The sequence below is a fragment of the Cydia splendana genome, chromosome 18 (assembly GCF_910591565.1).
Source record: "Cydia splendana chromosome 18, ilCydSple1.2, whole genome shotgun sequence".
Taxonomy (NCBI): Eukaryota; Metazoa; Arthropoda; class Insecta; order Lepidoptera; family Tortricidae; genus Cydia; species Cydia splendana.
The window spans coordinates 3131632-3156999 of record NC_085977.1 but is presented as its reverse complement, the minus strand read 5'-3'; the positions used below and the strand labels follow the sequence as shown (position 1 = coordinate 3156999).

At 43.1% G+C, this 25368-nt stretch overlaps 1 long non-coding RNA gene across 1 annotated transcript in view; it reads left to right on the top strand.

The window, feature by feature from the left end:
- The window catches only part of LOC134799387 (uncharacterized), a 236320-nt gene that overhangs the window by 163163 nt on the left and 47789 nt on the right, over positions 1 to 25368 (top strand). The gene's annotated exons all lie outside the window — the stretch shown is intronic.

Here is a 25368-nt window from a genome sequence, read left to right as displayed (position 1 = left end):
TTTCTTAAATAACTTCTGACCTATATAATATTTTAAAATTATATAAAAAAAATATATTTGAAATTCTCAAAATGAGTTCTTTTATTTGACATATAACACGATGTAGTTGAAAAACTTTATTTTTTAATTTTCTCATTTACGCCCCAAAAGTGGCCTCCATGTTTAAAATTCATTTATTTACGTTACATGTCCGTCTTTGGGTCACTAATTTACATATGTGTACAAAATTTCATCTTAATTGGTCCAGTAGTTTCCAAGAAAATAGGCTGTGACAGACGGACAGACTACCAGACAGAAGCACGACTCACGAGTGATCCTATAAGGGTTCCGTTTTTTTCCTTTTGAGGTACGGAACCCTAAAAATCCTTAACTGGTCACCTACATGAGCGTAGGTATATTTTGAATAGTTTCCTTTATTTATCCCATTAACAGATCTGTTTTATAAGAACCAAATAGACCAATCAGGGTTTATTTTTTAATTATTATTTACTTTTTGGTAGTATGTACGGTTCCTCAAAATATTATTATGAACTTCTAAACTAACAAGCGGCTTACAACATATGTTCTAAAATATAATATATAGTTTTTGTGATAAATGGCTATTACATACGCACAGACGGACGGACAGATAGACAGACGAACCATGAGGATTTCGTTATTACCATTTTGGCTACGTAACCTAAAAGCGTCAATAAACTTGCTTACCTAGTACCTACTTATTCTAATTGAGGAACTCTTTTTTTGTAAAACATAGATGCACACAAAAAGATCCCGAAAACCCTTAAAAAGACCAGTTTCTTAAAGTTTAAAGGAATATTGTATTAAGGGCTAGTTTTCCTGGACCTTAAAGGGGTGTTACGAACTTACTTATATACTTATTACTTTACTAGTTTGGCGCGATGACCCAAAATGAGTCTTGGCCTCACAAGAGCACGCCATTTTACTCGGTCCTCGGTGTTACGAACTCCACTGTACAAATATTAAATTCCAAAACGCGTTTGAATATATCCACGTCCTTAAAACGGCCGTATATTTTAACGATAGGTGCATTTTTTGCGCCCCTTGGAAAGTTCACATTATTTTGTTAAAGCGATAAAGCGGGTTTTTATTGACTGGGAGCTGGGAGGAGTAGAGTTCAAGTCTGGAGCAAAGTTTATATAATATGTATGTAACAAGCATAATATTCAGTTAGTACAAAAAACCCGACAAGTGCGAGTCGGACTCGCCCACCGAGGGTTCCGTACTTTTTAGTATTTGTTGTTATAGCGGCAACAGAAATACATCATCTGTGAAAATTTCAACTGTCTATCACGGTTCGTGAGATACAGCCTGGTGACAGACGGACGGACAGCGGAGTCTTAGAATAGGTTCCAGTTTTACCCTTTGGGTACGGAACCCTAAAAATACTTGTGCCGCACAATGCCGCACACTGGTGGAATCCCGCCTTAAGGGGCGGATCGCAACACACACAATAAAACTTTCTCATGAAATCAAATTTAAAACATAGTGACAGTTAAGCGCAACCGGGTCTAAAACTATAAATGTGAATAATTATAACGGAAAACCGAATCCCAAAACGGAGCTGCGGGCACCACACAGGCCAATTCGAACGTGCATCTGACATCAAACCTATATTTGACTGATATTGGAATCATATCAGCAGTGGGGAGACACTCCTGACTTCGGGCAAAGTCGGCTCCGTTCGGCTCAGCATTGCTTTGGGTTGTTGGGCTGTAGGGTTGACACAACTTGACGTCCCTTTGCGTGCACGACCACAGATAAGATAATGGCTTGAATTTCGCCAACCCTAAATAGCCGAAAGGGATAGTGCCATGTATTAGAAAGGGACAGCATGATTCGACCCTAAACCGCTGTCAAACTTCGGTTTTGTAGGAAGTTTCCTTTCTGTACGGTATTAGATTAGATTAGATTAGATATATTTATTTCTTAAAGAAAATGACACAGTATTTTTCACAAAAGGATAAAACAAAGGCTTTCACTAAAAGATCGTCAACTAAACATTAACATTAAAAACACAAAATTAAAACATAAAAGAATATAAAATGAATAAATAAAACAATGTCACAAAAAAAAGAAAATGTCAATGTAAGTATACTTGCTAGGGCCAACCTAGATATTGTCGAAATGTCAAAACAAGAAAACCAAAAAAACTATATTACAAAAAATACAAAGTTATAAATAACTTAAGGGGCCCACTGATTAACAGTCCGCCGGACGGTATCGGCCTGTCAGTTGTTCGGAACTGTCAAAATTTCCTTCTAACTGACAGGCTGATACCGTCCGGCGGACTGTTAATCAGTGGGCCCCTTTAGTCAGATTTTCAAATCAAAAATAAAATTATGCCAATACGAACGTGCACCTGACATCAAACCGATATTTGACTGATATTGGAATCATATCAGTTAGCTGTCATTCGTGCGAGCGTATCGCTCCCACAAATACATGTGCGGACAAGTCAGAGCGAAATGAACGCGCGAATGACAGCTAACTGATAGAGTGATATGATACTACCAATATTATTCTAATATAGGTTTGATGTCAGGTGCACGTTCGTATTAGCAAAGATAATTTGAAATAGAGACTTACTGTCATGGTAAATTATGTAGCTACAGTACATTTACTGCCATCTTTCGACAGAAGATTAATGACTTTGAGCATTATTCTTTCACTGATATGCATACATCGGGGTTTTCGGGTCGGGAATGATTTACACTAGCCAAATAACAGGTAAAAACTGTAAAAAACGATACTAATTTAACATTTCTAAGCACATTTGGACCTTACTACCTACGTTTAATTCATAGTTTGGTATTTATTTTACAATAAACAAAGTTATAAATACACGAAATCATTCCCGACCCGAAAACCCCGATGTATGCGTGATATGTGTTAACTTGTTAAATATTAATATTAACGCCATCTACTCGAGAGTAGGCCAAAGGTATGGTGCAATCTTTTCGAGCGATGGCGCCATAACTTTGACATAAGTCGAGTAGATGGCGTTAATATCAATATTTAACAAATTAACACATATATCAGTGAAAGAATAAGGATCAAAGTCAAATGGCGTTCTTACAGAATGGTTCTGTCGAAAGATGGCAGTAAATTTACAGTGGCTATATAATTTACTTTGAGAATCCGCCTTTATACACTCTATTCTCTTTCGTATTAGCCTGACAGGCTTTAAAAAACGCTAGGCAAATTGGATACGTAATAATAATTTATTAACCTGTAAGTGACATTCAAAAACATATTCAGTTGTTTACGCTTTACCGTATTCTCGCGGAATTTTCCAGTTCACACGAATTTTCAATGTCACTAAGGGTTGTTTTGCGCGGTGAGGCAGCATAATTAATAAGGTAGGTGTATGCTACATTTGTGTTAGTAAGTAACGAATGTGATTACGCGTTAAGAAATATTATAACCAACAATGTCACAGGTTTTCAAAACACATTGAATCGCTCCCCAATCCAATATGTTTTCAAGCAAATAAAATGTTACTAGCACTCTAAACATGATTGTCTTGTCCTACATTGTTACACTTTTCTAACAGTCAGGATAAAATGTTATTGTTTATAAATAAAAGCTCTTGTAAAGGAATGTCTTTGAAATTTAAGGCTGGCGTCCACTAGACTCGCCGAGTCGAGTCGAAACGCGTAGCCGCAGAAATTCGCCTGACGAGCAATACGCGCGGAGAGTCGAATCGGCGCGCCGCGGCTATTCGTCAATGGACGGAGTTGCATAGAAAATATAGGAGGCGAATTATTGCGATTCGATTCGATTCGCCTCGGCGAGTCTAGTGGACGCCAGCCTTAAACTGTTTTGACGATTTCACTGCCGAAGACGTCGACGCCGCGGCTGCAACAATATCAACCTTCATGCATTCCCACAAGGTTCAATATTACGCTCCGCGTTCGACGTGTTGCCTCCCTGTCACACTTACGTACGAAATTACAAGTGCGACAGTGAGGCAACATGTCGAACGTGGTTCTCGGTAGGCCCTAAGGTTCCGATGACGCGCCGCGCACGATCGGTGTTGCGTTATAAGGGTTTTAAAAGTATCTTGTAGCTAAAGCAGCTTAAACATCCGGTAAGTATTGATCTTATAAAATATGTAAAACAAAGTATAATCACTATTATCTACAAAGTAACGCCGGAAATTGATGTTTACATTCTATTAAACATCGCAGCAACACAGTTTACTGGCCTAGTCCAGCAATTAACGTCCAAAATCGAGCCAGTAATCATATAATTATCGTGAAGCGGAATAAAATATCGTATCGTAAAAGCGCAGTTGGGATGTTAATTGGGAAAGTCAACAAATCGTATCCATAACTATTTCTGGCAGGTCAGTTAAGTTTTATTAACGTGGAAGCTGGATTCGATATTCGATATAATCAAGAGTAATTTGTAAGTATGTGATCATGAGTTGTTTGTAACCGATTTTAAGATATAGACTAAGGTAGGTTGTTTATAGCCATCCAGTGGGGTAATGCCGTGAGCACTATGGGCGCTTTTGCACCAGAAGCGATAACTAACGGGTTTGACTAATAGTTACCTACTTCATATAGGTAATTATGTAATTATGTACAGTGAAACCTGGTTAAGTGGGACCTGGATAAGTGAGAAACCTCTATAGCTGGGACTCATGGTGCGGTCCCGACACTTTAGCACTGAATTACCTCGGTTAGTGAGATAAAACGAACCTCTATAACTGGGATTAGTTGTTGTGATTTTATAGTTACTTTTACCTCTATAATTGAGACAGAGTGTATTTTACCTCTTTTACTGAGACTATATTTATAAGATTACATTTTCCTAATTGTTTTTTTAGAATTTTATACGAATTACCTCTGTATCTGAGATAACGTCAATCTATGACCTCTCTAACTTGGACTTTATTGATCTATTTCCGTATACTTACTAACTCTTAGTCTATCCACAAATTCCGCATTTGCTTAATTGTGTTTAAACGACTTCAAGTTTCATTTAGTTACTTTATGTAGTTAAAACTATCGAAACGAAAGCTGAAATCTTGATAAGTAACACGAATAAACAAATTTTCATTTAATAAATTTCTAAGACCCAATGAATTCCGTATCAAATTTAATTGGAAAATCTATCCTTTGGAAAATCATTCAAAATAAATTCAAAGAAATATTTAAACAGACTTAAAAAATATTTAGGGACAAGGATTATTTTACCTAAACATTTAAAGATAATTACAAAATACCTTATTAACCACCTCTATAACTGAGATATATCCTCTATTCTCACCTCTATTAATGGGACCCTCTGTAAATGAGACAGAAATGTATTTGTACCTGGCTAACTGAGAGCCTGGGTAAGTGAAATACCTCTTTAAGTGAGACAAATCTGCTCGTCCCTTGAACTCTCACTTATCCAGGTTTCACTGTATTTGTAAAAAAAATATATTAATGTCACTTTTTATGCACTTCAGTACCTATACGAAATTTTAATAACAATATTTAGGATCCCTTGAAGATTATAATACCGAAGACACACACAGAACACAGCACAGAAGATCGTCGTCTGAGAATTTTATGCTTGATGATTTTGACGAAGCTGGAATAGTTCGATTATACAGGGTTGCCAGAAAATAAGTGCATTCCCGTTGCCAGGGAGGTTTTGAGATTATACTGAGCAACTTTTATTATGGGACCAACCCCGAAATCGCGAAAAAAAAATTGTCTGTGTCATACATTTTGACTGGTCCATTTTCTATGGGAAGGTAAATTTTTTTTTCACAATTTCGGGGTTTGTCCCATAGTAAAAGCCGCTCAGTATAATCCTAAAACCTCCCTGGCAACGGGAATGCCCTTATTTTTTGGCCACCGTGTATATAGATACATAAAAAAAAAAATGTATCTTGCTGAACACCTGAGTAGCATGAAGAAACCTCTTGAAGATTAATTGGTTGCTATTATGATTCAAGGGATGCCTTAAGAGTACGAGCTTATGATAATGGAGCACTCAAGTATGGACATAACTACAAAAAAAAAAACAATTGTTCCACGATAAGCGATGCTATGTAGATTTTAGTTGATTCAGTATTTGGATTATATGGAATGGTGGACGGGGTCTTGCGAGGTCTACAACTACAACTCCCAGAGCCACTAGTCTTGTAAGTAACCGTCCAAATTCCTGACAAATATTTTGCAAAAACAGGTCGATGGTGTAAAGTGGAGAGATGGGTAAATAAACGCATGTTCGCTTACAAACGATAATATTTGCTCGCACATCACTATCATAACACTTGTCGATTAAATTTGGGAAGGGGAATGTTATACTATGATAACATTTCTAGCAAGCTTCTTGTCGGTATTGACTACCTAGTTAATATCTTGCAGCTTCTTATTTTAAGAGATTGTTTGAACTAGATATAATAGTATGTGAAAGTTGCTGAAAATTTTCAAACTGTTGGAAAAGTTCTCAAAATTTTCAGGAAAATTTCACAGGAAATAAAGGAAAGTTTCATTATGAACTGGAAAATTTCGATCCCCAAACAAAAAAAAAAGAAGTTTCCGAAATTTTGTTATTTTTCCGACAGCCCATCAGTCACACAAGGAAAATAGATTCATAAAGTGTTCATGCAATTTTATATTTATGTAAAATATTCACATACTTACTAGGAAAGTTCCGACTGAGTATGGTAATAATATGTCCCATCAAGAGACGAAAACAGGACTACGCTTGTATGGAAGATCGTCCACTTTCTTCTTAAGCACGCGATTCGCATTTAGTCCTGTGCGTCTCTTTGTCTCTCAATTAGTACAATGAGTAATGAAGCGTCTAGAACTAATTATTTTAGTAATTATTGCCAAAGCTCCTTCTGAATTATACCTCCAAACTTAGAGGATATAACCAAACGGAGTAGCAATTAACAGGCGTTTCCCTCTGTCGAAAATAGATAGGCGACCAATGGTCATACACATTGTATGGACTGACGTTTATCTGACATGGCTATTTTTATGTTACGTATACATTTGACGTGCCCCTCCCCCGCAAAAATCGGCAGACTATTTTGTATTTTGTACCGAAAATTACAGACATGGCGTCTCCGTTTGGTTATATCCTCTAAGCCTCCAAAGCTATGACTAATTACATTTAATATGAATACAACTGTACTTATGTTTGTTTAGGTCTCTCGAGTGCTTAAATTATCTAGACGTAATTCAGTCGTCTGTCGTTAATCCAGACAAAGAATCTAGATTTAGGCTTAAATAGATGATAGCGCGTTTAAAGACATAACTTTGGAAATGTCGCATCACGCGTTAGTTTAGATTGAAATTGGAACTTTAGGGATGGGGTATAAAGTCACTTTTGCAGTGGCATTTGAAGTTTATAAAAGAACTTTGAGTCCTTGTCCCTGTGAGCCGCGTTGTTAGACTGAATTTTTACCCTTCTGGTAAAAAATAGATTTCATAAAGGATGACTCACGTTAAACCGGGCCGTGTCCGGGCCGGGGCTTCCGGCGCATCGTTTTCTATGGAAAGCATCACGTGATCACCTGTCATGTCATAGAAAAGTAAGCCCCGGAAGCTCCGGCCCGGACACGGCCCGGTCTAACGTGAGTTATCCTTAAGTCTTGACTGTCCATTGCTACTTAGTAACAATAGTAGGTAACTAACGAAATAAATGTACCTAAAGGTTTCGTGTAGGTACCTACTTACAAAGAAATTACGGTTTGTCACAGTGTCCCTATAGGTATAGTATGAATTATCTCAGGTGATTTTTTCGGGCTCGGACCCTAATCTGTTAAACAAAAGGTATTGTTTCCTTTATGCAGTGGTTACACTACTTACTGCTAATAGCCCCGACATAAGTAACGGGAACAAGCCCGTTTAAAAAGCAAACTTACCATTCTATTTATATGGTTCAAATTCATGAAACAGCCCATAATGGAGATAACACGTTTTGTTATCTCCAAAAACAAGACCACCCTGATTGTTCTCTGAACAAGCTGTCATATGAATTTGAACCTTAATACTATCACGATAGTTGCTTTTTAAACGAAATGGTTGCTTTGGCACGTGCTGTAGAACGCTCTTAAAAGAAACAAAGGCTTTTGTTTAACGGATTAGCACCCGAACCCGAAAAAATCATCTGAGATAATTTATACTATATGTTAAATTTACGGTTTTCCCTTTTTAACCTTTTTCCTCTTTAAATAACCGGTTTTGTTTGACGTAGAAAAAAGTATTTTCTTTCTTCTTTCTTTCTTACATAGAACAGATAAAATCGTTCTTGAAAAAAATACTTATATAAAGATGACTAAAGATTCGTCAGGATCATTATATCATATACTTACACAGACAAGAGATTAAAACTGATATAACACCATCAAACAAATGTAAATATATTTGAGTTTGCTCAATCAATTAATATGTCTAAATAAACCAACCTGTTCCATTATAAAAGGCCATGAACTAAGACAATTCGGATAAATCGGAACAAAACGTCATAATAACGTAAACGTTATAACCATAATACGACCTTTTTTGTACAGAATACGCACCTCACTTACCGAATAGGTCACAGGGCGCAGTATGGTTCCATTTTTATCGCCTGTCACTATGCCCGTCACTTTCGCACTTACTAGTTAGAACGTGACAGGTATGGTGATAAGCGATAAAAATGCGACCATGCTACCGCCGCAGGTATATCTCACGTAATTTATAGGAAGATCTTTTATTATTGAAATCAAGGTTTTATGCCATTAGTAGAGATGAAACTTGATAGGGAGTTGTCTAGTCGCCAAAGGCGTGAAAAACCGGATTTTAAGGTCAAAGTAGACAAAAGCGAGTGACTGGATAAATAATTTGCACCAAATCTAATGAAGGTCCTATAGACGCCACACACAAACACGCTTAAAACACCTTTCTTGGAAAAGTTAGAAGTACCAAAACTTTTGTTGTGTTTGTATTCGTAGCTATTTTTTTAAATGTTTAGATGGTTTAAAACTCCCTGTCCCATTGATATTTATATGTATACTATACAGTAGGTACCTATACTTACTTAGGTACACCTCCCATAAGGGTTGGATTACAAATAACTTCTACAATATTTAAAGAGCATAATTATACTACCTACAAATTTCAAGGTCCTTCAACGGTTTAAGCTGTGCTTTGAAAGTTATACCACGTCGGTGTCAAAGAAGCATGCCTGATGATAAGCGGTCACTGTAGGCTATGGACGCCCACAACTTCAGGGGGTATGCGCGTTGCCTGAACACTCCTTTTTTGAAAAAACCCCAATCTGTGGTCTATTGACAAAACCTTGGCAGGTTCATTCCACAGCCGGAGCGTCCACGGGAGGAAACTCCTCTTAAGCCGCAGAGTCGGCGACCATTTAGGTTCTAGGGTGTCAGGATACTGAGGATGAACACCCTGCCGACGGCAAGCGGTGCGGTGATAGAAAGCGGCCGTTGGCATCATGTCAAACAGTTCTACCGCGTGTACAATGTTCTGAATAGGGTATTATACTGTATTTAAAATAAATTATTTTACACCATGCATGAAATAAAGCACCAGAAGATTAATAAAGGAACGTAAACAGCAGTTAATTTTAGATATAATTTCTATTTTAAAACCTGTATAAAACTATAAAGAGTAGGTAATTTGATTGTGACGTCACATGCTAGTGTTTCATATAAATTCCATAGTAGCAAAATCGTTTTGACAGTTCGAAAAAAGAAACTGATTTGACTAGTAGTCAAATACCCTATTGTACAAGCGGTAGAACACACTCAAGGAGGCAAAGTGTCTAGTCCATCTAAGTAACGGAACTTTTTTGTATACCGGTTCCTTGACCAGCCCATTATTCGGTCACTGCTGTTGTGTTTATTTTTTACCGCGCTTAATTGTGTTTTTACCACTGTTTATTAATTTGCTTTTTGTCTGTGAGAAACAAGATTCCACAAACATGAATAATTTTGCTGTTTGGATTCTTGAGTAGAGTTAATAAATTAAGATAACAAAAACGTTTTACTGAACTGAACGTCTTTGATTGGAGATTTCTTTGAATTTGTAATATTTGTATTCTAAATATGGACGTTTGGATTTCAAATTAACCTTCGTTGTAATCAGTCTTTCCATGTCTTATTGAGTTTACCTTATTTTTTTGTAAATTTCAGTGTACATTATCATATCAAAGGGAAGATATTGAATGCTGGACAAATATTACTAAGAATCTCCACAACGGTCGATCGTCATGCGCTACCATACAGGATGTCCATCGGCAGATTTCAGATTTTAAAATTAAATAAACAAAAAACTGACACATACCTATTAATACCCACCTGTACACGACGCGCGTTTAGATTAATAAGATGTAATTAGATAATAAAATAATTAAGATATAATTTAGATAAGCCAAAGTTTGTGAATAATAAAATATCCTCCTATTGTGTTTCATTACGTAACTCTGCATAACGGGGCAAAGTGTGGGTCGCCGGCGGCGACACACACTTTGCGCCTTTCAAATAAGAATGTGATAATAGGCTAATTAGGATAAAGTCTAATTAGAAAAATAAGTTAGGTAGAATAGCATAAGAAATAAAACTTGTAAATTAATAAATAAATAAAGAAAGCATGAGGGCCGAGGAAAAGAGAGGTATCATATTAGAAAGAGAGGTATCTTATTAGAAAGAGATAGGAAGTCTGCGCGCATGCGCCGATCTCTCTCGATCCGCGCATGCGCGCCACGCGGGTAGCGGGGGACGAGGTACATAAAATAGGCAGTAATAAAAGCCGGTACGTCGCCCCGCTCAGCGTCAGTCCAGAGCCAGCAGCCGACTAGGAAACAACTAAAAGGAAAAGAAGAAACCTCTCCAACCTCGACCCTCCTGCATCTGAAGAAGCCAGCTGCGTTGTTTTATTGCTCCATCCTCTGCCGCCTACGAGAATTTCTACAGTCCACTCTCCCCCCCCTGCGCACCCCGCTGCGATGTATGAAGATAGGGCCTAACACTCACATTGTTTGGTCCTCGTCGAAGCCGGATCTCTGAAGCAAGAACACAGCAAGATGGTAGTAACAAGAAACAACCACAACAAGGAAGATGAAGAGTCGTCAGAAAATACCGCAAAATCTCCGAGCTCCGAGGAAACCGGCACCACGTCAGGCACCGGCACCACGTCGGGTACCGGCACCACGTCGGGTACCGGCACCACGTCGGGCACCGGCACTACGTCGGGCACCGGCACTACGTCGGGCACAGGCACTACGTCGGGCACAGGCGCAACGTCGGACTCAGCGAAGACGTTGGACACAGCTGCATCGTCGGGTACGGGCGCCATCAGGAAGACGCGTCCCACACCAGAGGACCTACCCGGGCCGAGCAACGCCGTCCACCCCGCTGACACGTCGGGCATTAAGGCCACGCCTGCGGCCAGCCTCGCCGCCACGATCGTCGAGCGCAACCCCGTCCAACTGATGCCGCCACCGAGACCGCCGACGAAGCCCGCTCGGTCACACCGATCCAAGGCCTCCAGCAAGAGACTCCTCGCGGAGTTGGAGGCCAAGGAGAGGTTAGCCGAGCTAGAACTGAAGCGCGTGCAAGCGGAAACCGAGCTAGCGAGAATACGTCAAGAAAGAATAGACCTGGCGTCATCAAGAGAGGAGTCAGAAGAGGAAGAGGACCTCGCTCCACAGCGCATCGCTGACTGGTTCAATCGCCGACCCGAACGAGCGACAACATTAGAAGAGGCCGCCCATATAGAAGAAACGCAAGAGCCCGCCGCGCGCACTACTAGACGACGCGCGCGACCGGAAACATACGAAGATGCTCGTGCGATGGACGTGTCGTCGCTAACCGCCGCCCTCACAGAAGCCATTCAAGCCAGCAAGTCTTACAAGAAGTACATACCTGACCTGCCGACGTTTAGTGGCCTGTGTACCGAGTGGCTACAATTTAAGGCCGCGTACAACGAGTCCGCGCCCAGTTTCTCCGCAAGTGAAAACGTCGCCCGTATAAGAAGAAGTCTAAAAGGTGTCGCCTGGGAGGCCGTCAGCGCCCTCCTCATCAGCCAGCCGCATCCAGAAGACGTCATTAAAGCACTAGAAAGAAGATACGGAAGGCCAGACGCACTACTTGTCAACGAACTGGAGAAGCTAAAGGGACTGCCGCGCCTCACCGACAACCCACGTGACCTGTGCATATTCGCCAGCCGGATCGCTAACACAGTGACGACTATCGAGATATTGAAGAAGCCGCAGTATCTCTACAACCCCGAGTTACTGCGGTCGATAGTTGACAAGTTATCGCCGATAATTCGCAACAAGTGGTACGACTACGCAGCTACAAGAGAAGAGACGCCCGAACTTAAGAAGATTGCCGACTTTTTGAATAATGAAGCCGACAAGTGCACGCCTTACGCTCCGCCTGAAAATACAACGGAACATAAAGAAGTAAGAAGTGCAAGAAAGAAGCCCGAGCGAACCTACGCCGCCGCAGTCGAAATCAATAAGAAGCCAAAAGAAGAGAAGCCGGCGTGCCCGTTATGTGAGCACGCTACGCACCAATTGCCGTCGTGCCCGCAGTTTATGAAGATCGACACGAACGAGCGCTGGGAAGTGGCCAAGAAGAACAACATTTGCTACCGATGCCTCGTCAGCAAGCATCGACGCTTCGCCTGCCGCGCCAAGCCTTGTGGCCAGCAGGGCTGCCCCATGAAACATCATCGCCTACTACACCACGAGAAGTCGCCACCCGCGGCCGCCGCTGCAGCCGCTGCCGAGCCACCCCCACCACACAAGCCAGAAGAAGTCGTGGCCTCGGCAGTGAACCAGATCGCCTGCGCGACAGCACAAACAAGACGCGCCTACCTGAAGATAGTACCAGTCACACTACGCGGCCCGCGGGCGGAAGCAGACACTTTCGCTCTACTAGATGAAGGCAGCACCGTGACAATTATCGACTCGGCGCTGGCGGACACACTCGGGCTCAACGGCCCCACCGAACCAATGTGGGTGCAGGGCGTAGGCGGGAAAGAGATGGAGCACAATCAGAGCAGGAGGGTCGAGGTCTACATACGCAACAAGTACGGCGGGCAGGAGCAGCGCATACCAAACGCGCACACCGTCGGCAGTCTGGGCTTCACCACACAATCCATAGGTGCGAGCGAGATAGATGGCTGCACACATCTCAGAGGACTCAAGCACAAGTTAACCTACCAAGGCGCAACCCCACAAATACTCATCGGTCAAGACAACTGGGAGCTAATCGTGTCGCGGGAAATAAGAAAAGGACGGCGCGATCAACTCGTCGCTTCAAGAACCCTACTAGGATGGGTACTTCACGGCTGCCGCACCACTACAGCGGAGCCGATCGCGTACTGCTGTGCGCACCTCACGCGGGCCAAGTCGAACGAAAACATAGAAGAAACAATGAAGAAATATTTCGCTCTCGAGTCCCTATCAATCGAGCCGAGGCGACCGAGCAGCGATCCCGAACAACAAGCGCTTCGCATATTAGAAGAAAAGAGCCGCCGCTTACCCGACGGCAGGTTCGAGACGGGGCTACTGTGGCGCAACCAAGAAGAAAGAATACCCAACAATCGCAACGACGCACTGAAGCGGCTACACACGCTCGAGAGGAAGCTGGATCGAGACGCAAACCTGAAACAACAATACAACGAGCGCGTCAACAATCTACTTACCTCAAGCTACGCCGAGCGCGCGGCCACGCCACCAAGCGGCAGGACGTGGTACCTACCTCACTTCGCTGTCTGCAACCCAGAGAAGCCGAAGATAAGACTGGTCCATGATGCTGCGGCCACCTCACACGGCCGCAGCCTCAACGACATGCTGCACACGGGTCCAGATTTCCTGCAATCACTACCCGGCGTCATCATGAAGTTTCGTCAACACAGCATCGCAGTCTCAGCTGATCTGAAAGAGATGTTCATGCAGATCAAGATACGCGAAGAGGACAGGGACGCACTCCGCTTCCTATGGAGGGGCGATCGCCGCGAGGGAGAGCCAGAAGAATACCGCATGACTTCAGTTATATTCGGCGCGTCGTCATCGCCGTGCACCGCTCTATACATCAAAAATAGAAACGCACGAGAGCACGCGACACAGTACCCGGAGGCTGCGCGAGCAATAGAGCGCAACCACTACATGGACGACTATCTCCAGAGCTTCAACACAATAGAAGAGGCAAGACAAGTAACAAGAGACGTCGATCATGTACACCAACAAGCCAAGTTTCAACTGCGTGGGTGGGCTACGAACGAATATGAAGCAATAAGAGACGTCGTCGGCAGCGAAGAGCGAGAGGGAAACACTGTCCCTATCGGCGGGAGCGAGATAGAAAAAACGCTCGGCCTGCTGTGGGACACAAACGAAGATAGCATCCGGTTTCGCCTCAACACTAGAAGAGCTCAGCCCGAGGTGGTCAATGACCTCCGGCCTCCGACGAAGAGAGAAGCCCTAAGCATCATAATGTCAATATTTGACCCGCTCGGCCTGATTTCACCTATCACTACGCCGGCCAAGCGAATAATGCAAGACACGTGGCAACATAACACGAGCTGGGACGAAGCTATACCCGAAAATCTGCGGGAGCGCTGGAGCGAGTGGCTACAACAACTGCGAGACCTAGGTACCCTAAAAATACCTAGATGCTACGACGCAACGCCTGCCGCCGTGCGCGAGCTACACACTTTCGTCGACGCTAGTGAAGAAGCATACGCCGCCGCCGTGTACTGGAGGATGACGCGAGCCGACGGGTCAGTCAAAATAGCCCTGGCCGCCGCCAAGAGTCGCGTCACACCTAGGAAGCCTATCTCCATACCTAGACTGGAGCTGCAGGCGGCCGTCCTAGGCGTACGGCTAGCAAGAACAGTGATAGAAGAGCACGACTTCGAGATCGCTTCAAAAATATACTGGAGCGACTCTCGCACGGCGCTAGCATGGATACGCGCCGAGCCCCGTACATTCAAGACGTTCGTGGCCCACAGACTCGCCGAGATAGAAGATCACACTAAGAAAAACGAGTGGAGATGGGTACCGACAGCACACAACGTAGCCGACGACGCGACCCGCGCCACACCAGCTGACTTCGATACGAGCCACAGATGGTTCGTTGGCCCGTCATTCCTGTACAATGAAGAATCGACTTGGCCCCGTGAGAATAAAGTCGAAGTTCCCGTGACCGGTGAAGAAAAAGAGACGTGTGCTGCGACAGCCGCCGTGCCTGAAAATAAACACGCGGCCATACCTAAGTTCGAGCGCTTCTCAAAGTGGACGCGACTACTACGTGCGACCGCACGTGTGCTACAGTTCATCGACCTCGTGCGCCCTCGACCCCGTGACCCCGCCCGGCCCGCGACACAACTTATCGCGGCGGCCAGGCGCAAACGAACGCGCGCAAACGAGACACAAGACGGCGCCTGGAACAAGCGTGCCACTCACACACGCACACCTGTCAAGATCGCCGCTACGCCGCCACAAGAAGATAAGAAGTACTTAGCGTTAGAAGCCAAATACCTAAGTGCCGCCGAGAAACTACTAGTACGCGCCTCACAAGAAGATAGCTACGAAAAAGAGAGAGGGCGCATAGCAAGCGGCCGCGCGCCAGACAAGGACGACCGACTAGCCAAGCTGAGTGTCTATATGGACGGCGATCACATTATACGTCTGCGGGGCAGAATAGCGGCCGGCGACTTACAAGAAGAGACAGTGCGACCTATAGTGCTACACGGGAAACATCACTATACAAAGTTATATGTTTCTCACGTTCACGAACAGTTACATCACGGCGGCACCGAAATAGTGGTTAACGATCTGCGACAGCGTGTGCATATAGTGAAAATAAGACCGACAGTGAAACAAGTGATCGCCCAGTGCCCAAAGTGTCGCCTGCGTCGCGCCAAGCCCGCGGCGCCATCTACGGGTGACCTGCCAGCGGCGCGCCTAGCACATCACGTTAGGCCCTTCACATACACGGGTCTGGACTACTACGGGCCGCAAGAAGTTACAGTGGGCCGTCATAGAGAAAAAAGGTACGTCGCACTGTTCACCTGTATGACGTCGAGGGCCGTACACCTGGAGATGGTTGCCTCACTGAGCACCGACTCCGCCATCAACGCACTGCGCCGCTTTATCGCTCGGCGCGGGTGCCCTACCGAACTGTGGAGTGACAACGGGACTGCCTTCAGAGGTGCACACCGAGAGCTGGCGGAAGCGATGAGAGACGCCGCCCACGCACGCCGCATCAATTGGCGTTTCCTTCCCCCCGCCGCCCCATTCATGGCGGGCGTGTGGGAACGTATGGTGCGCACCGTCAAAGAAGCAATGAAGGCTACGCTGCACGAGAAGTACCCGAGCGACGAGACCCTGCAGACCCTACTGGCGGAGGCGGAGGCAACCGTCAACTCAAGACCGCTGACCTACGTGGCCGTGAATCCAGAGGACCCGCCGGCCTTGACCCCGAACATGATCCTGCTGGGGCCAGACTGCTACTCACCTGCACCCGGCACCTTCGAGGAGAGCGACACCAACGCGCGACAACACTGGAAGCGCGCCCAGCAGCTCGCCGACACCTTCTGGCAGCGCTGGGTTCGCGAGTACGCGCCGCTACTCCAACACCGGCGGGAGCCCTACGACGGAGGAGTCGCCCCGGCCGTCGGAGACGTCGTCATCATCTGCGACTCCAACCTCCCCCGTAACACATGGCCACGGGGAATAGTGACGCGGACGTACCCGGGCAAGGATGGCGTGGTTCGAGTCGTGGACGTCTCTACGAGCAAGGGACACGTGCTGAGGAGGCCGACAAAGAAGATCGTCGTGCTACCAGTAGGTTCGCGAAGCGACGGCGGGAGAAATGTACACGACGCGCGTTTAGATTAATAAGATGTAATTAGATAATAAAATAATTAAGATATAATTTAGATAAGCCAAAGTTTGTGAATAATAAAATATCCTCCTATTGTGTTTCATTACGTAACTCTGCATAACGGGGCAAAGTGTGGGTCGCCGGCGGCGACACACACTTTGCGCCTTTCAAATAAGAATGTGATAATAGGCTAATTAGGATAAAGTCTAATTAGAAAAATAAGTTAGGTAGAATAGCATAAGAAATAAAACTTGTAAATTAATAAATAAATAAAGAAAGCATGAGGGCCGAGGAAAAGAGAGGTATCATATTAGAAAGAGAGGTATCATATTAGAAAGAGAGGTATCTTATTAGAAAGAGATAGGAAGTCTGCGCGCATGCGCCGATCTCTCTCGATCCGCGCATGCGCGCCACGCGGGTAGCGGGGGACGAGGTACATAAAATAGGCAGTAATAAAAGCCGGTACGTCGCCCCGCTCAGCGTCAGTCCAGAGCCAGCAGCCGACTAGGAAACAACTAAAAGGAAAAGAAGAAACCTCTCCAACCTCGACCCTCCTGCATCTGAAGAAGCCAGCTGCGTTGTTTTATTGCTCCATCCTCTGCCGCCTACGAGAATTTCTACAGTCCACTCTCCCCCCCCTGCGCACCCCGCTGCGATGTATGAAGATAGGGCCTAACACTCACACCACCAAAACTATTTATTCTTAGAAAAGAAGATGAATGCGAATATAATTTTTTGAATATTACCTTTTCTAATGTTGACCATCGCTGTGTACCAATACCAACCTTTTCCGTATATGTATTCCAAAATTTATGCAAAACTTACGCCTTGCACTAAGTGAAAATCTTTTGGTAGATTATACTCGTAATACGTGGTGGTTCCATTTTTATCGCCTGTCACTATGCCTGTCACTTTCGCACTTACATACTTGTTAGAACGTGACAGGCATGGTGATAGGTGATAAAAAAACGACCGTGCTACGGCCTGTGCTGGTCAGATCGATTCGTCACGAATCAATCCGCAACACTCACGAAACTAAAACACAACTAGTATGAGTTAAGGTTATGAATATTTCCTGTGGACATCATAAAATAATAGGACTTTAAAGCCTAATTTTTACAATATACATAATTCCAAACTTCTACTTCTTAAAAAAAGCTTCTTAAAAGCTGTATGATTAAGGGCGTCCGCTAGCTGGCGCGGGTGCACGGAGCGAGTGAGCGGGTTAACGAAAAATAGCATAAGCAACGGATTTTACCTACTAATGGCATATGAAACCCGCGCGCATGCGCCTGTTCCGTGCACCGTGCACCGTGCACGTGCGTGAAAATGTAGTCAAATCGTTAATTTTCGTATAGTCCTCATGAGAGAAGCCAGTTTTCCCGAACGTTTTTCACGCGCAGTCATAGAATTTGGACTCAATAAAGGTGTCGAGAAATCGATACACGTGTAAAGGATAGGAAGTCAGGAATAGCGTGTACTAGATTGACAGAAATATTATTTAGGTAGTAACTACTTATTTTGCCACAACAGTTAATTATGTACGCTTAGCTACCAACCTACGGAGGGTGAAAAAATACGTTGAATTTTTTTTATTGCGGCATATTGTTGATAATTTTACACAAAATTTTGCGTTCGTGTATCAAAGATAAAGAAACATAATTATTTTGAAGAAAATACGAAGAATTACTTAAGAAAAATATTCTTTATAAATATTAGATCTCCTTTAAATTTTCTGGCTTTCGTAGTTTCGGCTCTGCGTTGATGAGTCAGTCAGTCAAGTCAGGACACGCGCATTTATATTTATACATATAATGACGTCAAAATGACATCATTTTTTAAAATTATCTTTATCATTAAATAAAGTACTATCCTACCAGTACTAAATAATACGAGTTTTCTCCTTACAACTAGTATATTCTGTAGAGTAACATCGTTCGCTAGTTTCCCGGTGGTACAGCGACATCTAGCGAGACTTTAATGACTTTATAACCAAACAAGTTATATGTATAGAATAAGGGTGTAAAACAGTACCTAATTGTGTGGTTTTATGAAACCACGATGCAAGTGAAACTTTTTTTAGTATTGTAGGCATTTTAGCTGAACATTTTCGGAAAACTACTTTACCGACAAAAACGCAATTTTCTTATTTTGTCCATACTTCAAGATGGACTCTCAGTGACCTTGACGTCACGTTCACTTATCGTTTTGTTAGGAGCGTTTTCCGAGTGAAGTACGACTGTCGGAGTTTGACTATCATTTCTGACTTTTGTATTGCTTTAATGCAATGGGTCCCATATAGACATTTGATCCTAAAAACACCTGATCGATTGCGTTTAGGCGGGCCAGGTAGGTTAGGTTCGTTAGTTATCTTCAAATGGCCGAAGGCCAAACCGCACAGAATAGAAGCTCCGCGGCAGCGGGGCTCCGTCGTCATCGCTAATGTAAAGATAAAACGACGGAAAATGATGTAGGCATTTTGCGTTCTGGAACGTTCGCGATGTAGACTAAGAGCGATATAGGCAAAATGTTACACTAGTCATTTTGCGTTCTAGACCGTCCGCGAAAAACCCATCTTTTTTCTAGTGTGAATTATACCTCTTCTTTTCAGAATTAGACTTGTACATAAACTGACCTAATAAGAAATAAAACGTCTCAGAATTATTAGATGTAAGATTCGGATTTATTTAGAAAACGACGCGATTCGAATCTGATATAATAAGAAAATGCAATTTGCAGAAACAAATTTTTTGCTAATACGACGTAATACCACCATGACAATGATCTACCCAGAATCTGACCTAGTCAGAAATTAACTTAAAGGAAAGTGACTTCCACCTTACAAGTCATGCCCTGAAAGTATCTGATTCAGAAACAGACCTATGATGAATCTGGTATAACCAGAATCGTACTTAATCAGATTTTGACCTAAACCTAAACTGGCGAAATCTGAATATGACCGGGCCCGCCTAAACGATCGATTGATACCATAAATGAAAATTTGTAGTAGTAAGTAGTAAAACACTTTATTGTACAAAAATCAAAATAAAACAGGAAAAATAACATTCGTCATTAGTACAAAGGCGAACTTATCCCTTCAAGGGATCTCTTCCAGTTAACCTTTTTGTTAATTAGCCTATTATCTTACAACGCTCGCCCAACGCCAATGTAATTCAGCTACTCAACACGGAATGGCGATGTATTGTCAACGTATTTTTGGGTCACTCTGTACAGCTTCACGTGCAATATTTACCGTATAAGGTAAACGTACTAGTGCTCGACATGCTAATGCCCAATAGATGACACCCTGCTGTCACCTCTATTGACAATGACTTAAGTTTCAAGATGACATGTACTGGGACCGCTTCGAGCACCAGTACGTTTATCTTATCCGTCAAAAGTAACGCTAATTCAGTAACGCCTACAATTGAACTGCTAAAACGACGCCCGCGATGACTAATGAACATCATTGTTGACTTAAGCTAATTGGCGTTATCCTTGATCTCGAAGTTACATTATGACTACTTAATATTTACTTTTTAATACCTACTATTATTAGAAACCCAAGTTTAATGAAGAGGTTTACTTCTCAAATAGGATTGACTGGTCCATTCTATTTCGGATATCGGATGTCGGATGATCCTTGGAGAAAAACAGCTGCTAGACTTGCTAGAGAGTGCCATAGGGGCATCAGGTCAGACCATAGACATTCAGATCATATATGTATACGGTCTATGATCGTATGATCTAAAACTATTTTAGATACATACCGTGGCGAAGGAAAAAAGTCATAGACACACAGACAAGAACCATACTTCGGCATTCAGATTATGAGGTAAGTACAAACCTACGGTATACCTAATGAAATACACACATACATCGTTTTCCCAAATAATACGAGTATATGAAGAATGACGCGAGACCGCTTACGGAGGAAAATCCCAGCCTCACTATAACAGCTAGAATTGCATTCACTTTCCCCCAAAGCTTAACAATGGCCCATATAATGAGGTCTCAGCGTGACCGGACACCTAATTCATGATGCTTTTATCTTCCTAGGCGGCTAATTTCCAGTATAAGTCGGCCTCACGAAAAAAAACAAGTTTCGTCTTGATACTTTCAAATTAAAAATATATCAACTTGTGCAGCTCGAGAGGTATTAAATACAAGACTAAGGGCCACTTGCACCATTTACTAATTCGGGGGTTAACCGGTTAAACCTGGAGTTACCATGGCTACCAGTACAATTTGACACTGGATTAACGGTTTAACTGGCTAATCCCGGGTTAGTGGAATAGTGCAAGTGGCGCTAAGTAACATATATATCAAAGCTACACGCTAGAGCATGCTTCTAGATCGTGTTGTTATGGATCGAGACTTCGGAATTTACAGCTTCTAGAATTACGTCTAAGTTTTTCATATTCTTAAGTTCAAATTTCAAATTTATATATTTTACTTATAGATCACAAGAAATTTCAACTGGTTGGCAGCTCCCGATGCTAGCACAATGAGGAAGTATGTATATGGGTGACAAGATCCTGTCCTGGGGATAAAATGTGAACTTTTACGCGACGATGTGTCTTTATGCTATTGTATTTGACTCGAGTCGATGGCCGCTGGGGCAGAAAAGTGGCGACCACGGATGGGTAAGCGCAGTGTCGGACGACCACAAACTAGATGGACGGATGATCTCGTACGCGTCGCTGGGAGCCGGTGGCTACAGTGTGCTAAAGATCGCTCCCAGAGATCGTCTATGGCTGTGGACGTCAGTGGCTAATAGGTAGGTAGGTGGTAGGTAGGTGTATTTGACAGCAGACAACTGTCAATGAGTTTCATAACAACTAAGCCGGCGTCACAGTCATCAACAGAGCAGTGAGCATCGCCTAATACTGGTTCATTAGACGCCGTGCTCTGCAAGTAAACCAGAATAACCTCAACCCACGATTCGTAATCCCTCCAAATATTTGCTCCAGCTAATCTATCTTGCGATCCAATCTCTATTGTGCTGTGATTGATAACATTACAGTCAGTTATGAGAACTGTTATTAACTGGTTCAATTATGACTAACATTGATTAGTCATGATTGTGACTGTGCGAGACTTTGGTAGGAAGTTAGGAACTCGAGTCCTTTAAGTCTGAATTTGAAGAACTCAGCTCCTTTTTACGAGACTGCGCTTACAAAACTTCTGAGTCTTTTAAGCCGAGTCGAGTCCTTTGTTAAGTCTTTTTTAATCTTAAAATCCCGAAAAGACTCGAGCCTCCGAATAAAGACTCCGTGAACAATTTTATAGGTATTCCTAAATAACAGTAAATAAATTGGGCGTTATTGTATGATTTATGTACCTTCTAATCCACAAATTAGACATAAAGAATATGCATTTCTGAATTTTTGTAAAAAATTCGAGAGTTCTCTGAAACGGACTCAAGTTTCTACATGAGACTCGGGGTCTCTATCAAGTTGAAAAGAGCTTGAGTTAAAACTTAATTATAAGAGTCTGAAAAACTGAGTCAAGTCTAGAAGCAGAGGACTCAAAGAATTAGAGTCCTACCCAACACTGTGCGAGGCATAATGATGGGTCTCAGTCCTCCTCAGTCGTTCACTCTTGACAGAGTGGTCGTGGTTGTATGATGAGACGTATCTATCGTGGATAACGCAGCCCTCGCAATGCGCCTCCACTTGCCACGGTCTTCAGCGTTACGGGAACATTGGACTATGGTGGTTTGTGTCGCAGATTTTATCAGGTCTGTCCAGCGCGTAGGTGACCGACCTCGGGTCTCAGTAGCACATGTTAAAATTAGCGAAAGTGGATTCTTATGAGATATGGAGTATGGTTACAACGTTATTAAATACTGCAGCGATTCAGCCGGCCTAGCCAAGGTTACAAGCGCTTTGACAACGAAACGCTTTGTGTCTCTCTATCACTCTTCCATATTAGTGCGACAGTGACAGTTGCGTTTCGATCGCTATGGAGCGTAAGCGATTGGCATGTTGGCTAAGCACGTTCATTGCCGCATTGCTGTCGTGATTAGAATTCGTTACTCATTTTATAAAGGTCATTGACAGAGCCATCGCCCGCGTCAAAGCCACAACTTGCTGATGTCGTCATCCGAATGTCACCTTTAAGGGGCCCACTGATTAACAGTCCGCCGGACGGTATCGGCTTGTCAGTTGTTCGGAACTGTCAAAATTTTGTTCTCTTGTTCAAAAGACACTATTTCTCATTACTACAGTAGTAACAGACTGTGTATTAGTAAGTTAAGTAACTTAACTTATTACACAGTCTGTCGAATTTTTATAAGTTACGTTAAATTAAAATCATGAAGAAGTAAAAGCTCTGGATTTAATAAAATTAATTAAAAACTTGGCGATAATCTACGTTACCGAAATTCTTCAAGTTTTTTGCCCACTTTGTTTAATGAAGGCACAGCTTGAACACTGACTGATGTATAAGGCCGGTGGCATTAGAGATGCCACGAATATTCGGCAACTATTCGGTATTCGGCCTATTCGGCCACGGCCGAATCAGTAATCAGAAATCAGAAATATTTATTGTGTAAACAAGAACTATAACTAAGTACATTTTTTGATGAGTATTTTTTGATGAATATTCGTTATTCGGCCGAATGTTGCCTACTATTCGGCCGAATACCGAATATCTGTTGCACCTACCTAAAAAGAAAACTTACACAAAAAAATACCAAAAACTAGGTATATTTAATATTTAAAATGTTTTCTTGGAAAGTAGTTAAATACGAAGGCACGTTTTTGAGCATTTGTTGATTACAAAATATATATATTTTTTATCATAGGTCTGATTTGATTGACTCTAACTACATTCATTAATTCTGTTCAACATAAAAATATATCTTAGCAAACGTTGTGCTTTGTTGGCCAACAGTTTTCATAATAATTGTGAATCAAAATGTTTGTATGTCATGCCGAATGTTCGGTATTCGGCCGAGAGGGGGGCCGAATATTCGGTATTTGGCCAAATTCACTCTTCGGGGCATCTCTAGGTGGCATACCTACTCAATCTCTGCATGGTCATTAAAAAGTAATCTTTGATGACACATCAGCGTTTATAGGGCCATGCTTAAGGTAACATTCCATTTCGGACCGCAGCTGCACTACTGCTCCGACACTAGATATGAGCGCCGATAGGCATTTAGCCGGCGGCGGCGCGCCGGTCAAAATCGGTCGGCGGCGGCGGCGAATCGGCGGCGTGGCCTTGAAACACGTTTGATTAATGAAAAAAGAAATCAAAACAAAATTTTACCGAAAATACATATTTTTTTTGTAAGAAAGTTATAAAATAAGTGCATTTTTCAATTTCAAGCAAAATTTATTGAATAAAGGTACGATTTTTAGGGTTCCGTACCCAAAGGGTAAAACGGGACCCTATTACTAAGACTCCGCGGTCCGTCCGTCCGTCCGTCTGTCACCAGGCTGTATCTCACGAACCGTGATAGCTAGACAGTTGAAATTTTCACAGATGATGTATTTCTGTTGCCGCTATAACAACAAATACTAAAAAGTACGGAACCCTCGGTGGGCGAGTCCGACTCACACTTGTCCGGTTTTTTTAATATAGTATAAACGATAGCGCGCATCATCAGAGGCGGTCTTAATCTTGGCGAGGCCCTGGCCGGAAGATCTTTCCGTGGCCCTTATCTTTTGTACTAAGTAAAAAGTAGCGGATTGACTGTATCATGGAAACGTCTGGTCGACAGTCCAAAGAGCCGAAGTGAGGAAAATCAAACTCCGTCATGAACCAATATCGACCCAACAAACCGATTAATGTCAAAAAGGCCGAGCTCCACCTAACACCGAAGACCTGATTCCGACGCCTTCCCATGAGAGGCTAGATGCTGAGTTGCAGGTAAGCTTACAGCTTAGAATCGAACTCCAAGTGTGAGCTTGGCTGAAGGCTGAATGCGCGGAGCGCCGACTACGGCGCGCTTCTTTGCGAGGCCGAAGGACAAGCTGCAAGAGAGCAAAGCTGGAATTGAACTATTGGTCCAGTGTAAGCAAGTCCGAAGGCCGATAAAGACCGAGGCCATAGTGTTAAAGACCTGGAGCTTTCCTGCAGGTGCATTTGTACGAGGCCAAAGGCTGTGCTGCAGTGGAGCTAAGATCGGAGAAGAACCAATGACCAAGCATTTTAAAAGCGAGGCCTAAAGTTAGGCTCCAAACAGGGTCGAAAACTTGGAGGTTCAGATAGCGGCTTACTTCTATGCGAGCGATGCGAGGCCAAAGATTGGGCTGCGAGGGAGCAACGCTTGAAATTTGAACAATGGCCAAGCTTGAATGAGACCCGATTCCGTTTCCGATGCCTTCCGTGCGAAGCCAACGGCCACCTTTGGGCGTGAAAACACTTAATATCTGAAATTAACCCCCTTTTACACCTTTTTAAGACATTCAACCATGTTTGCAATGGTTAAATTAGCGGTGAATGACGGATGAGCTAGCCAGCTGGCAAAATTA